This window comes from Pelophylax lessonae (genome assembly GCF_965119305.1).
Source record: "Pelophylax lessonae genome assembly, chromosome: 5".
Classification (NCBI taxonomy): domain Eukaryota; kingdom Metazoa; phylum Chordata; class Amphibia; order Anura; family Ranidae; genus Pelophylax; species Pelophylax lessonae.
The window spans coordinates 365,560,827-365,574,524 of record NC_138772.1 but is presented as its reverse complement, the minus strand read 5'-3'; the positions used below and the strand labels follow the sequence as shown (position 1 = coordinate 365,574,524).

The 13,698-nt window shown below is 39.6% G+C and overlaps 1 protein-coding gene across 2 annotated transcripts in view; it reads left to right on the top strand.

Annotated features, from left to right (window-relative positions):
* ZNF407 (zinc finger protein 407) overlaps positions 1–13,698 on the top strand; it is a 773,592-nt gene that overhangs the window by 151,534 nt on the left and 608,360 nt on the right. The gene's annotated exons all lie outside the window — the stretch shown is intronic.

The window sequence follows — 13,698 nt, the reverse complement described above, 5'->3', positions numbered from 1 at the left end:
ATCAGCGAACCACCTCCGTGTTTCACAGTAGGAATGGTGTACTTTTCATCATAGGCCTTGTTGACTACTCTCCAAATGTAGCGTTTATGGTTGTGGCCAAAAAGCTCAATTTTGGTCTCATCACTCCGAATGACTTTGTGCCAGAAGGTTTGAGGCTTGTCTCTGTGCTGTTTGGCGTATTGTAAGCGGGATACTTTGTGGCATTTGCATAGTAATGGCTTTCTTCTTGTGACTCAACCATGCAGCCCATCTTAAGTGCCTCCTTATTGTTCATTTTGAAACAGCCATGCCACATATTTTCAGAGAGTCCTGTATTTCACCTGAAGTTATGTGTTTTTTTTTCTTTGCACCCCAAACAATTTTCCTGCCAGTTATGACTGAAACTTTAGTTGGTCTACCTGACCGTGGTTTGGTTTCAACAGAACCCCTAATTTTCCACTTCTTGATTAGAGTTTGAAAACGGCATTCTCAATTCCTTGGATATCTTTTTATATCCCTTTCCTGTTTTATACAGTTCAACTACCTTTTCTCGCAGATCCTTTGACAATTCTTTTGCTTTCCCCATGACTCAGAATCCAGAAACATCAGTGCAGCACTGGGTGAAAGATGCAAGGGTCTGTCAGAAGTCCTGAAACTCATTGACCTTTTATACACACACACTAATTACAAGCAAACAGATCACAGGTGAGGATGGTTACCTTTAATAGCCATTCAAACCCCTTTGTGTCAACTTGTGTGCATCTTATCATGCCAAAATCACCAGGGTATGTAAACTTTTTGATCAGGATCATTTGGGTAGTTTATGTTGTCATTATGAATTTAAAAGAGTAAACACGGTTGATTGATAATAAATGGCTTCAGCCAAACACTAACCGTGAGTGAAAGAAACGTTTTTGTGTTATTCATATTCTCTGAAAAATGGCCAAGAAATCTTAAATTCTGCCAGGGTATGTAAACTTATGAGCACAACTGTATAAAATAATATGCAAAGTGTTTGGAGGAAAGCTTCAGAATGTCAAAGATGTTTTTATTACAAATTATCTGAGCAGACTGCAGTTCCTCTTTAACCACTTGCCGACCGCCCACAGTATATTTACTGCGGCAGTCAGCCCCGTACAGGCAAAGTGACGTAGTACTACGTCGCTAGCCTGAGAGCCTCTAGGGGGGCGAATGCCCGCCCCCGCTCGTTCCCTAAAATGTCCGCGCGTGGGACCGGCGGACCCGATGTCCGCCAGTCACTAGCGATCTCCTGGTGGAGAGGGAGAAAGGCAGGCGGCTAATGTAAACAAAGCCGCTTGTCATTCTCCCTGATCTAACTGCAGAGATCATACGATCCTGCTATATAGGATCGTATGTCTCTGTGGTTACATCACTAGCCACACCTCTTTACAGTTAGAAGCACGCCCCTAGGGACACACTTAATCCCTGCATCACCAATAAAGTTAACCCCTTCCCTGCCAGTGTCATTTTTACAGTAACAGTGCATATGTATAGCACTGATTACTGTAGTAATGTCACTGGTACCCCCAAAAGTGTCAAAAATGTCAGTCAAGGGTCCCATTTTTGATTTTTACATTTTTTTGGGGGAATTTCATATAAAAAAATGTGAAAAATATTGTTTTTCCAAATTTTTTCTAAATTGTCGCTCTTTTTTTTTGTATATAGCACAAAAAGTAAAAATCGCACAGGTGATCAAATACCACAAAATATGACAAAAGAAAGCTCTGTTGGTGGGGAAAAAAAAGGACATCAATTTCATTTGGGTACATCGTCGCACGACCGCACAATTGTCCTTTAAATTCACGCAGTGCCGAATCACAAAATAGGGCCTGGTCTTTGGGCAGCCAAATCCTCCGGGGCTTAAGTGGTTAATCACCAATTAGATTTAAAAGAAAAAAAGATTCTGAATGCCTAATGTATGTCAACAGTTGGTCCAGACTATGTTTCTCTATATATTACATTTGCTGCACCTAAGCTTGCTACAAACTTTCCCCAACTTGCACTTTCTTTTTTTTTTTTTAGATTATTTATTCTTTAAAATCTGATACTTAAAGCAGCATTAAACCCCAAAACAGACCTTAAATGGTACCAATTGGTGGCGGCTGTATTAGTTTCCTTTTTAGACTTTTTCACCCTTATTTTTACCTGGTGAGCCATCCAGTAACACACTTCGTCTCTTAGGGCATCTTCCCTCTATGGGGGAACAGCGAAGACACCTTTGGACAGCAACATTTTCACTATGGGGAGAGGGTATTGTTAGATGGAGACTTAGATGGACTTGACTTGCATATTAAAGACTCATTCAAGATAATACTTTTTAAGCAGTCACAGCAATGTTTTTTTTTTCCTTTTGGTATAAAGGTTTTACATAAATGAATAAAAGCTGAACATCGTGATCACCCCTGTAATTTAGTAATATTGGCTTAAGATTTTACAATTGTAACAATCAAAGATTTACTTTATTTCCTTTTTTGCTTTCAACCGACATTTTCAAATCAGCTACTTTATCTCTATAAGGAACACTAGCTATAAAAATGTTGTTTTCTTGGTACAAACTGTCTTATTTTAAGATTTAAAAAAAAAATCTGTTTCCTCTAACTTTGTCATACTAGTTTCAAGGTACACACATTTTAGGGTAAAATAATTTATCTTATCACACATTATTTACCAAGAATTTGTCTAAAGTACTGTGGCTTGTGTAATGGGGGTCAATGTCTTGTACTGTATATTATTAGGAATAAACCTACATATGTTACACACATGTATGTAGACTTTTATGTACAATGTTTTTGTGCAATGTACAAACCTCAACTATGGCTTGCAATGATAATATAAAGGTTGTTGTTATAGAATAATACTTAAACAAACCATTTATGTCTCCTTGAATTGTTTTAGCTCTAACATGTAAGAAAGTGGTAATTTTATGCGTGTTCCGATTAAATCCCTGTTACTGTCATCCTTAAAGCTTCCATTAAAAAAAAAGTCTTGGAAAATGACAGATTTAAAAATAGACAAAATTACATGTTAGTTATGAAGAGCGATGGAATTTATTGAGCCGAAATGTTTTGAAGGAGACTTAAGAATCTTGCACTTTGGGAAGAAGTTAATGACTGATTAACAACAGCAATTAAAAGATGAGGAAAAGGTATATAATTAAAATTGCAGTACTTGCTTTGTCAAGAACGTGTGTCATCTATTGTGTACATGTTAAAAGCTGAAGAAAAAGAAACCAGCATTTAATTTCAGCCCCGTTTTGAAGAAGAGGCTGATAATTTGCCTGTAGATGCTTGCGTGAAGGTTGTAACTCATGTTTAAGCGAGACTGTGTCATTAGAAGTTCACAGCCATGTATTTTCTGTTGACAGTCATCGACAGAGAATATTTGGCAGTCAGAAGTAATTTAACTTAATTAATGGGATGCATATTTGATGGAGGAATAAAATATTCAGGCTCAGCAAAGTGGAAAAAAGGAAAGATTTAGTGGGAGTAAAAGGTTGAAGAATGTAATTTGTGCATTCATTCCGCTGCTTAGAATTATGAATTGTCTTGCCGGGATAGAAAGCAGCGTTGATCCTCCGATGGAAATGTGCTGTCCCTCAACAAAGAGAGCAATCAAGATGACAGTCCATGATTTAATTGATGCCAGAGAGAAACTGTTTTAACAAGTAGGGGCACCACATTATTTTGAAAACTCTTGTGGAGTGCTTAGTAACCGGATGGTTAAATATTTATTGTGAAATTGTTGTTAGCGGATTACTTGCATCTCTGTAGACCAGTCAGGTCTGTCACAAGCCTCTGCATCATGACAGTAATCTTTTACAGTGTATACTTTTCTATCTAAAGGACCCCTGTTTTGTAATACATTGATCATGTCATTTAACTAGCCTGTATTTTAGCCATACTTGACAAAATAACAGGTTTACTGTATAGAGGGCTATCTTTTCAGGCTGTATTTGCCTTTCCATTCATAGCCCCTTGCTGTATGGATCCACCTCCAAGCCATTTTTAATCTTCTGCACAAGTTCCAACTTTCTAAAAGTCAGAAACTATGCATAATACTGCAGATTAGTTATGCATCCCCACTTGTGGTGGTGGTCATTGGCTGCTTAAGTTATAAAATTAATTATTTTTTCTATGTTTTCCTATTTAGAGGTTTTAGGAGTGTTTCAGTGTGTGGCTTTTTTGCAGTCAGTTCCCCCAGGGAAGCCAAGGAGTGTTACTGCTCTTTTCCAGTTGTTTTCTGAAACAACAGAAAAGACTCTTGCTGATTTGGCCAAACCTTCTACTATAGTTAAAAAAAAAAAAAAGTGGAATGAGAAGTTGGGTGGTGATGAGTGGCTAGGTGAACACTGCAGTATTCATATGCATATCCTCAGTCTGGTAATTGACAGTCCTTGTGCATTCCATTCCAATTGACCTTCAGTTAACTTCAGTACATCCTAGTGTGTTGGTGAAATAATAATAGCATTTTATTGGGGAATTGGTGAAGGTCAGGGTCGTGCTGGCAAGATCTGTTTATCCTGTCTACTAACCTTTTCTCAACCATACCACCAATACTGCTTTTTATTTATTCTGTTTTAAAAAGCCAGAGGTCTTTAAAAGTTTGTTTCCGTTAATCGGCACTTCAGTAGTAGAGTAAGATGAAAGATGTTCATACTGGAGTCCTTAATGTACTATGTTATATTTAACGGCATTCCTTGTACTTATTGTGGCTCAGTGTCTGAATGGGAAAGCAACCTTGACAGATCTTTTCCTCCAATGTTTATTTGTACAAAACTACTCTATATTCTAACCAAGAGGACAGAGGAGATTCCAGTAGTCCTGTCCTGTTCCTGTTATCCTAATACAGTATTCTTAAGGAGCATCAGACTAGGACAGGAAGCACATTATTCACAGAATCGCCAGGTGAAAATAAAAGAAAAATTGCTTTAAAAAAAAAAATGAATGTAGCCACCTAATCTAAAGACTGGTAAGCTGCAGTGTAATACATTTTTGGGGGTATAGGCATGCTTTATTCCGGTTTCACAAGCTAACAATGCATGTTTTTGTATATTTTGCTTCTATTCCTGAGTCATGCCAGGCCACATGCCTTTCAACATTGGGGAGGTATTTTGCAAAGGAGGGTGGCTAAGTCTCCGTTCCCTGCAAGGAACAATACCACCTGATGTGGATCCATTGTCTATCATGTCATCCTATAGATTTGTATTCAATCTCAACAACCTGCAGCTTGAAGATGTTTTCGCTTCCACCACAACCCCCTGTCCGACCATCTTTCCCCACCGCACTACTGCCGCTAAATGGCAGATCCACAGCTGCTAGAATGCTGGGGATCCTGGGTGACAGAACAGACTAAATTTAAACATGATCCTATTTTGCCAGTACTGTTACACATGATCCCTGACTGTTTTGTGTATATTCTAGCAGCTGGGCATTCAGGTGGGTGAACTTGCCAACTTGCCAAAGGTCACAGAACTGTGAACAGGCGTTTTCAGGTCAAACTCCCTTCATGTAATATTTTCATATAATATTACTCCTGTACCTGTAAGCATTGTCCATTACTAAAGTTCAAGAAACCTTAGTTACTGAAATTTTTCTTTCCCAAGTCAACCAAATGAACCAAGTGAACCTTAAAGTGGCGCAGTAGGGGTTGAAGTGTTTTCAACCCCTATAAATGCATATGCCTTGTGTTAGAATAATAGTACTGTGCAATGCAATAAATCTCTGATTTACAGGAAGCTAATTTAAAGACAGATGAAGATGCCTAAATAGGTGTCAAATTACCAAAAAATGGCGTCCAAAAAAACTGTGCAAGTGTGTAGCTGCCCCTTTAAGAGGAGAACTTGTCACCTAGATGCTTGAATAAATGTGTGAAAAGGAATTGGCGCTTACAGTACTCATAAAAATGTAAGTGGATAAATCAAAACTGTGTTAAAACTCCTGGATATTGTCTAATAAATGATGCCAAAAAATCAGTCCAAAGCAATGACAAGAATAGGCTGCAATGTGCTTCTATACACGGATATCTTCTAATTCTTTCACACACTTGTACACGGTTTGTACACAGCTCCTCCGACCTGCATTCCATCCACATTCCACCTACGGGGGTTCGGCCACAGTTCACCCAGTGGACCCAGCAGTCATTACCGATCATCATCGGAATACACCACTCTGGTACAGCAACAGTTTTCATTGTCTCTCACTGCATTTTAATTTTGGCATTCTTCAATAAATGTTTTCTTACATCCATCGGCTTGTTTATCAGCATCCTGATAATACCAATATCTGGACAGCGCTGTTCTCCTCTGTTTGGTTTCTAATTCTTTCACCACAGGTGCTTAAAGAGTAGGGGGCAACTCACCAGAGGTGTTGACCCCTTTTTACAGGATGGTCAAAAAACGCATTTTGGAAAGCAGATTGGTTCCACTGCTATCACCACTTCACCCAAATGTTCCCTCAGGATAGGATTAGGATATGCGAAATGACTCTACAGGAGAGACAATTAGAAGAACTTCATAGTGTAGTATATTTCTTAAATGTTAAAGGCAAGTAATAAAAAATGCACTCACATGTAGCTGTGCCTCAGTCCCGGCACTAGGTGTTTACAGCATTTGCAGACATGGCTTATTCCTCCGACGCTAGCATGCGATACAGGCCTCGCTCTGGGTGAGAGGCCAAGTGGGTTGTTACACAGGACCCGGAAGTGACAAATCCCCCGCTCCGACTTGCATTTCACCATTCTTGGCGGCTTCAAGAAGTCACTTATATACAGCCCTCAAATAAGGAGTGGGAAAGCTGGCGGCCAACCAGTGGTTCCACGGGTCTCCCCAATCATTCAAAAGGTTTGATAAATGGAAAGTAGGGAAAGGACAGAGCAAAAAGAGGTAAGAAATTACAAAAGAAAAAGTCAGGGAGCCTCCCCTGTTACACTAAGAGGTTTGCCTCAAATCAAACGAGGCAGTCCCCGTAAGGTAGGTGATCCAGGGGTCCCAGCTTTCTTTAAATCTGGGCTTTATAAGGGTATCTATACACAGTGCAGGTGTTATCAGAATTTTCATTTATAAAACGTTAATACCTTGTAAATATACAGTATATTTTTAAAACCATGTCCCTTGCTTTATAAAAAAAAAAAAAAGTCTCTATTTAGATCCTGATTTTTTTCTTTCTGCTGCTCCCTGTTCAGGTTCCCATATTATGGGTGTAACTAATGTAGGCAGTGGCAGAGCACAACTGCCACCGACCCTTCGTGTAGCTGTAATATATTATAAATATAAGTGTAATCACTTATAGCCAAAGTCTATGTCAGAAAAAACGCTGTGACTTGCTCTGCAAACACAGCCTTTCCCTGTAAATAGAAAGTGTATGCGTGGAGTCGACAGGTAGGTTGGCTGGGATGAGTGTGCCTGTGTTTGATACTGAGTAGCACACCTGTCCCCCTACATTCTGGTGTCAGTGCTTTTGTCTCTTGAGTACACGCTGAGAGACAAAAGAGCTATCAATCAAAAAATTGTCTCCTTAGTTTGTGTTGTTAGAACTGCAAGCTGTCATTCTGTGGATATCAGCTTCTAGAAAAGCTAGAATTATTAAAACACATTTCTATGTTTTATTCTAATATTATAGCTGGAAAAACAAGTACCGTATTCATTAGAATGATAGATTGTCTTTAAATACATGTGAGTACTGTTCAGTTTAGGGTTACTGTGAGCCCAGGTTGCATAATGACGGCTGAGCGGGTTGAATGATGCTGGCCGTTACTTAAACTGTAACATTCTTTACTTGCATTTTGAATATGTATACTTTTATATAATAACTAAACTTTCTCATAGTTGTAGCCTAAAATGAACAGACCTGGGCTGGCACCTATCCATATTGTTGTAGTTCATTTTAGGGCCTTTTGTAAAGCTTGACTTATTGGGGCAAAGCCTTCAAATCTGGTTTGATGGTGATTGTTTCTGGTCAGTGGTATTCTAATAATGAAAGATATTCAATGTAGCGTTGTTGCACAAACCATCTAGTTCTTTGCCTTATGCCAAAATATAATTGGTCCGGTTCTCCCATTTTTTAAAGAAGTATGGCCAAAGCTTTTTGAGCCATACTTCTTCAATGGGTCACAGGAGTGCAGTTCGTTCTGCACTCCTGTAATCAGTTTTCAGCTGACAGCAGGCTGAAGCCTGCTGTTGGCTGACATTACTGAGCTGGTCCAAACTCTGAAAAGATCCCAACCATAAGGTTGTTATCCGCCAAGAAGCTTGTATCGGCACTTGGCTCAGCCTTTCAGCGATCCGCTGAGAGCCTGAACTAGCCCATCCCACCCCCTCCACAGCCCAGCGGTCCAGTGAGTGCTGGAGGAGAGATCAGAGTGCCGCTGACTGACAGTGATTGATCAGCAGTGTTTGATCGTTCGGTTCTCACTACAGAGGTGGCAGAGGACAGATGAAGCATCTGATTGATGTTGCGCCCTCCTTGGTGAGTATAAATGTTTGTTTTTTTAAAACCCTTTTTCAGAATGCCCTCCCGTATATTTGTTTTCTTGTTTGTTTGCCCTGAAGATGGTAATGACAGCGTTTTTTTTAACATGTGCAATATGTGCCTAGTGTTGCAGTTAAAATGGTTTTGTGGCCTTTATCATACAACATAAAAATTTGAATTGCACTGTTAGAACAGAAAAAAAAAAAAGAAATAGAAAACTATTTAAAAACCCACATTACAGTGGGACAGTCTTAGTCTTTAGAATTCATTCCTATGGAAAAATACATTAAAAACAGCAGACACATCCAATTCTAGTTTAGATAATCAAGACAGGCTAAAATACAATTGCTGCCAGAGCTGAACTATCTCTTTGTGACCAAAATGTTTGAGCAATGATCAGCCGCTTCACATTGAAGAAGGTTTCTTGTGCAAACATATATTTCAGGCATATCTTTTAACACAGAAGCTTAACAAGTAGGGGAAGTGCTTTCACATAGAGCTATGCAAGCTGGATGACCTGTCAAATCATTTATTGATTCTACAAGCAGATAGCTGAGGAAATGTCTTTTTACAGAAAAAAATAGAGATAGTAGTTTAAAAAAATAAAAAAGTGAACAATGTCTATGCAGCCTGGTGGTTTAATATTTTAAGAGATGTGAAATGATCTGAAATGTGCAGGATTACTGTAGTTTGTCATAAGTCACTCACTTTACAAGAGTTTCTTTTGAATTTCTTAGGCTTTTTGTCGATTTCAATGTACATTATACAATAAAAGAAGCAAGACCATCATGGTTTGCCCATAACTTGTTAAATCTTTTTGATAGCAGTTAGTTTTCTTGTGTAGGAGATACAAAGTAGTGAAATTTAGTAAATATCTGAGTGCTACGGATGCTGGGACCCGTTTAATGTCAGCTTTCAACCATCTTGCTTTTGTTCTTTCAATATGAATGCAAAATAAAGTAATAAACACTTATCAAACACATCCCAAAACGCCCGTTTATAAGCCCTTAATACGATTATGCCTGTATTTGTTTTACTATGCTGACAATACATGGCAAATGATTGTTGCACAATATGAAAAGTAAGTGCAATATTGCAACTGTTTATGTCCTTGTGCACACTATACTGAGCATCAGACATTTCTGGCAGAAAAAACGCGGGAAAGGACTGTATATCCCTTGCGAGTATGCACACACAAGCAGGAAGCATGGCAATTGCAAGTATTTGCAAGTATACATGCAAAAAAAAACTGACTGGCAACTCAAGATTTGTGTTTTTTTTTTTTTTACTGATCAATACACAGAGCATGTTTATAGGCCTGTGTGTACAGGCATATTGAAAATAATGGGCTGCATTTGCATCATAAAAATAATAAAATGCCTGTATACCTGAAAATTGGCCATTTTTAGGCATCAGTGTGCAAGAAACCGACAAGTGTGTAGGATACGGATTATTACTAGTATTGATATCCAAAATATTTGTTGTTTTCAGCCAGTATATAAACCTCTTCTTCCCTAAAGTCAGTAAGGAGATCAATGGCTCCTTTTCTCTCTACATCAATGGGTAGTTTATTAAATGTGACTGAATCTCCTGCACTTCAAACAACCTTCCTAATTCGTTTTAAGTATCTCACCAACACTAATAAGTGATTTCCATGCTACCATAAATTAGGATAGTAATAAGTGCAGCACTACTTTGCCTCCTAATCAAAATATGTTACATGCAAATAAATTATGTCATGCTGTGACCAATCTAACCCTCATAACAATATTACAATATTCTGCTATACTGTATTTGAAAACGGTACTCTAAAATTATATCACAATACTGTATACTTCCTTCTTTACTAACTGTGTGAAACATTAAAAATTAAAAATTCATCTACAGTTCTGGAAAATTTGCCCATATTTAAAAAGTCAAATTTCATTTGTAAGCAAAATATACAAAATCCACTGGGATCCAATTCAAACAATTTTTCCTTCTTCATGTGTTAATTCTTCCACTCGATGTGCTCTCATCTTTTGGAGTATGACTACATTATATGGGTCACAATAAGCGTTTCCCACCTCAGGGATATGTACAGCTTGCCTGACAAGTACTTGTAGGTAAAAGCACAATACAATCTGGGTAATACGTTCTGATTGCTCGCAAGAAGTGAAGCTGTTATAGCTGCAAAAGGTGGGCCAACTCAATATTGAACCCTGCGGACAAATGCTGGCCATACACTATGCGAAAAATAGTTCAAACTCATTTTTGAAAAACGAATTTTTTTCGGCCGTGAGAGCAAATGATCGTGCCATCATTTAATGACCGATAAATCGTTCTATGGACATTAATAAATCCATTTTTTATTTGTTTTTTCACATATACAAACAGTTTGGACGAGAAACACATTAACTTTTCAATTTATCGTTCGTTGAGCAGAAAATTTCCAATTTTGTACTTTTTTTTTGGGTTAAAAAACGTCACAGATTCATGCCCATTAACTGGTCGAAAAATGAATAAAATGTCCAAATGACCAAATTTCGGCAGATTTTTCATATAGTTTATGGCCAGAAAAAGACTGGGATGCCATTAAAGTTCATGTGCATGGAAAGGCAGGCGTCCCAATACTTTTGGTAATATAATGTACTTGGGTATGGTGGGACATATTTCTATAAGAATAATATAAAGCAGAACACCTTTGTAAAACGTGTTTAATTGTAAAATGTCAAATAATAATAAAAGCCCATCTCTAGTTCTGCACTTGATAAATGCAATCAGGGCTATAGTGGGCACTTTTCCACTGGAACGTATTTGTGTGTGTGTATTAAACCCGATAGCCTGCTTATTAATCACATTAAGACCGCCCGATGCAGATTTACTGCGGCAGGCAGCCTCTCCTCCGCGATGCGACGTAGCCCTATGTCGGTCATGTGTGTGGTGCTGGGGGGCAAGCACGTGCCACCGGCGACGCGCTCCAGCCCCCAGGGCAGGGATGCTGATGCACGGGGCCAGCAGAACAGATTGCCGCCTGCCATCCACGATCGCGCCCCACTGAGAGAGAAAAACGGTCAGCTGTTGTAAAAACAGCAGACCGTTCTTTTCTCTGAAATGATCACAGAGCGCCTATGATCCTTCTATATATTATTACAGGTCTCTATGATCATTTCACAAGCCCATCCCCCCACCACAGTTAGAAACACTCCCCTAGGCTCACACTTAACCCTTTGATCACCCATAGGTGAACCCCTTCCCTTCCAATGCCATTATTACAGTAACAGTGCATATTTCTAGCACTGATTACTGTAGTAATGTCACTGGTCCCTCCAAAAGTGTCAAAAAGATCAGTTAGGGGTCCGATCTTTCTGCCGCAATGTCGCAGTCCTTCTAAAAATTGCAGATCGCCACCATTACTAGTAAAAAAAAGCAAATTGACGTAGGGCTACGTCGGTCGCGAGCAGGGAGTGAGCGCGTGCCACTGCCGGTCCGCCCCCAGTCAGCAGCAGGGAAGCTAATGCACGGGTCAGGCCGCACCGATTGCCACCTGACACCCACGATCATTCCCTGCTGAGAAAAGAACAACGATCAGCTGTTGTAAACACAGCTTGACCGTCTTCTCCCTGGAATGATCATAGAGCCCATGTGATCCTTCTATATAGGATCACAGATCTCTATGGTCATTTGAGAAGCCCCCCCCCACACACACACAGTTAGAATCACTCCTCTAGGCCTTCCCTACCAGTGTCATTATTACAGTAACAGTGCATATTTTTAGCACTGATTACTGTACTAATGTCACTGGGCCCCTCAAAAGTGTAAAAAATGTCAGTTAGCCGCAATGTCGCAGTCCCGCTAAAAATCGCAGATCGCTGCCATTACTAGTAAAAAAAAACAAAAAAAAAAATTACATAAATCTTTCCCGCAGTTAGTAGACGCGATAACTTTTGCACAAACCATTTAAAATACACTTATTGCAATTTTTTTATTATTATTTTTTTTTTACCAAAAAAAACATGCAGAAAATAAATTGGCCTAAAATGTTAAAAAATGTAGATTTTTTTTTTTTTTTTGAGAATGTTATATAGCAGAATGTGAAAAATATTGTTTTTTTTTTTTTCAGAATTGTCGCTCTTTTTTTGTTTATAGCGCAAAAAATAAAAATCGCACAGGTGATCAAATACCACCAAAAGAAAGTTCTATTTGTTGGAAAAAAGGACATCAATTTAATTTAGGTATAGCATCGCACGACCGCACAATTGTCCTTTAACCACTTGCCGACCGCCCACAGTATATTTACTGCGGCAGTCAGTCCCGTACAGGCAAAGTGACGTAGTGCTATGTCGCTAGCCTGAGAGCCTCTAGGGGGGTAGCGCGCGCCGCCGGAGTCGCGCTTCGACCCCTGCTCGTTCCCTAACATGTCCGCGCGTGTGACCGGCGGACCCGATTGTCCGCCGGTCACTCGCGATCTCCCGGTGGAGAGGGAGAAAGGCAGGCGTCTGATGTAAACAAAGCCGCCTGTCATTCTACCTGATCTAACTGCAGAGATCATACGATCCTGCTATGTAGGATTGTATGTCTCTGTGGTTACATCACTAGCCACACCCCTTTACAGTTATGCCTCGTACACACGCATCGATTATTGGCCGGGCATTTTCGGCCGATTTTCAGCTTGTTAGTATGATGCTTTCGACAACCGACTCCGACTTTTCGGCCGAATAAAATCTGGTGTGCAGGCTATAAAATTTGTGTTGGTCGTCAACACAACGGCCGATTTTCCGTCAGTCAGTACAGATTTCGGCAGACAAAAATCTGATGAGCAAGACTGGGCATGCTCAGAGAAGAAAAAACACACGGAAAGTAAACCAGCACATGACATCACTTCTGAAGTAGATTTTTGTTGGCCGAGAAAATTAGTGTGCAGTCTAGGCACATTCCAACCAACAAAACACAACTCTGAACAAAAGTTGGACGATCGGTCGGCTGATAATCGTTGCGTGTGTATGAGGCATTAGAAGCACGCTCCTAGGGACACACTTAACCCCTGCATCAGCAATAAAGTTAACCCCTTCCCTGCCAGTGTCATTTTTACAGTAACAGTGCATATGTATAGCACTGTTTACTATAGTAATGTCACTGGTACCCCCAAAAGTGTCAAAAATGTCAGTCAAGGGTCCGATCTGTCCGCCGCAATGTCGCAGTCCCGCAAAAAAAATCGCAGATCACCGCCATTACTCGTTAAAAAAAAAAACAA